This window comes from Camellia sinensis, chromosome 4 (assembly GCF_055761805.1).
Source record: "Camellia sinensis isolate YWXY chromosome 4, ASM5576180v1, whole genome shotgun sequence".
NCBI classification, from domain to species: domain Eukaryota; kingdom Viridiplantae; phylum Streptophyta; class Magnoliopsida; order Ericales; family Theaceae; genus Camellia; species Camellia sinensis.
In genome coordinates this window covers 143,307,183-143,310,125 of record NC_138964.1, presented here as the reverse complement: position 1 = coordinate 143,310,125, position 2,943 = coordinate 143,307,183, and positions in this window count along the sequence as shown.

Genomic DNA, 2,943 nt, shown 5'->3' with positions numbered 1-2,943 from the left:
TTAGAAAAACTCCCTCTGAGATTATGCATATGATCAAAAAATAATTTTAAGAAAACTCCCCCTAAGGTTGTGACGCTTTATTTTTTTTATGGTGATTTTGTGCAGATATAGCAATCATAAAACAATCACATGAAACACGCGGTGTATAAAATATAATCATATCAAGTTAAGTAAACACATAATAAATGTTGTTATATTTCATTCTCCTTTCTATCATTAATAAAAATAGATAAATTCAAAAGATGAGAAGATCTCAATAGGTGCCATGATCAATTTTGAGTTTAGAATGCTATTTTTGGATTTTTCCAAAATGTAACACATAAAACAAATATTAGCTCACATGAAAAATATCAATATATTACATCATCAAAATCATCTTAATAATAATGTGGCTTAATCAAAATAATTAAAGTTGAAATTAGATCACAAATTTTCAAACATTGTGTGCACACATAAAAAACAATATAACAATGTTTTTAATCAAAACATCAAAATAGTAATAACTTTGTTTTCTTCTCTTTTTCCTCTACGTTCTGTGTCATGGTCAAAATATAATATATATATGGCATAGTATGACAATCATGTATGTATTGGAATAAGATACTCATATATGTAAGAGAGTAGAAATTGTTGGAAAATTTTGGTTTATAGGCTTATTTTGGACCATCTTTGAGCCCAAATTTAAGTGGGGACCACATGTCTTTTGAGATGGGTCCAAGTGGTGACGTGTTCCTTGCCATATGGCAAGTCACACGATGAAAACAGATCGTCAAAACCATTTATGAGTGAATGGAAAGTTGACGTCATTTTCGGGTTCGTGAAATGGGAAGTTAAGGAGTCAAATGTGGGTTACGTTGTTTTGGATGTCTCACATAGAAACTTTAAGAGAACTTATAAGCTTTAGGTTGATATACTTGGATTAGGCCCCAAGGGGCACCCCAAGTTTTGTAAGAAGGGGAGTTATGGACAAACTGGGCTTGACTATCCCTAGTTTAATTTTTTGGACAAAATTCATTTGAATTTTTTCAAATTCTTGTAGGAAAAATTTGAAATCCTAACAGATCTATTCAAACGTTTGCGCCAAATTTGAATTCAAATTTTTGCTTCCCAAAAATAGTGCCCCTCCAGTCTCCTCTTTTCTTCATTTCGGTCACACATGTTCGAAAGGTTGTCTGCCCTTACGAATAGACACCATATATGGCCTATAAATACAGGGTCCCTCCAGTAGATTCATTAATTCCAAATTTCCTTTCTATTTTCCTTTTGTGCTGCATTGTTCTTTATTTAGTTCATAGAGTTTTCAGAGAGTTGCAGAACTCAGGTTTGGTTCGCCTGACAGATTGTTTGTAATGCTACTACAATATGTGGTTTTGATCATTTTAACCTGGGAGATAGATGCCATTAGTCCATGAGCACCTGTGTGGTGACGAATTTGTCTTTAAGGACAAAGTATCACACACTCAACTTGATCATTGTCTTACTGGTTTTATTCTTTGAAACAAGAACTTTTGATAAGTATTTTATTTGTTTTAGTTTTATTTTGTTTTTTTACACAGAAGATTGTTCTTACATAAATTTTATCATCAAATAAAATATTTTGAGATTTGAAAACTAACTTTTACCAAATTACCTATACCAATTATCTTCAATCATGTCTTGAATTTTTTTTGTCCAAAATACTATTTTCGTCTACCGGATTTCACCTTGATGCGCACCTAGAAAAAAGATCAAGTTTTCAATTTTGGTATCCAAATCTTTTTGGGTCCGTGACTGTTAGTTTCAAGATTAATTGATTTTGGAATCCATTTCATTTTTGTTCTATGTAATCCTTTTTTAAATTAACATGATGAAATTGAGTGACCATTCCTGTTATAATAGTGGCATACAATATTAGGATTACTAAATGATGATACTTAAACAAAGAATTTTTTATAAAAAAAATTGTTTTTTGTGGGGTTTGTATCCATACATGCTTTATCAAAAATACATCTTTAATTTCCAAGTAATTTATTTTAATTTTCTTTTCCTTGGGTAAACTTGAAAATTGTTTTAATTAAATTTTCAATTTTTTCTTTTAATGAATCATTTTCAATTTTCAAATCACTTGAAGAATTCTTGAGAGAATCATTTTCCTTTTTTAAACTTTCATTTTTATTTTTTAAAGTTACATTATTTTCAAGTTTCAAATCATTTAATTCCTTTTTCAAGATAGGAGATTCTTTTGATTTCAAAATATCATTTTCTTCTTTTATCTTTACAAATTCTTTTTATAACTCTTCAATTTTATTAGATAAAGATTCATTTTTTGTTGTTGAATTTGAAAGCAATTTTTTAAGAACAATATTTTTAATGCCAAGTTTTCGAAATTCATCATGCAATTCTTCAAAAGCATATTGTAATTCATCAAAAGAATAAGACTCATACCTCATTATCATTTCCAAATGCCATTAGGCATTGGTTAGCAACTTCAATAAGAAAATTTTCTTTTTACTTCCATTCATCATTACAAGTTTATGGGTCATGAGAGACCTCAAAAGCTCTTTCATGCTCAATCTTGTTAAATCCTTTGCTTCTTGAATAGCGGTCACTTTTGACTCCCAATTTTATGGCAAGGGTCTGAGAATTTTTTTCATCACCTCACTATTAGTATAAGATTTACCAAGAGATTTTAGAATATTAATAATGTTAGTAAATTTAGAAAATATTTCAGAAATAGATTCATGGGATTCCATCTTAAAAAGCTCATAATCATGAACCAACACACCAATTTTAGATTCTTTAACATGGTTGGTCCTTTCATGCATGGTCTTTAATTTATCCCAAATTTCTTTGGCTGATTCACATGTAAAGATTTTATTAAACTTATTTGAATCTAAAGCACAAAATAAAAAATTCATGGCCTTGGCATTCATTTGAATGCTTTTCAAATCATTATTGTCCCAT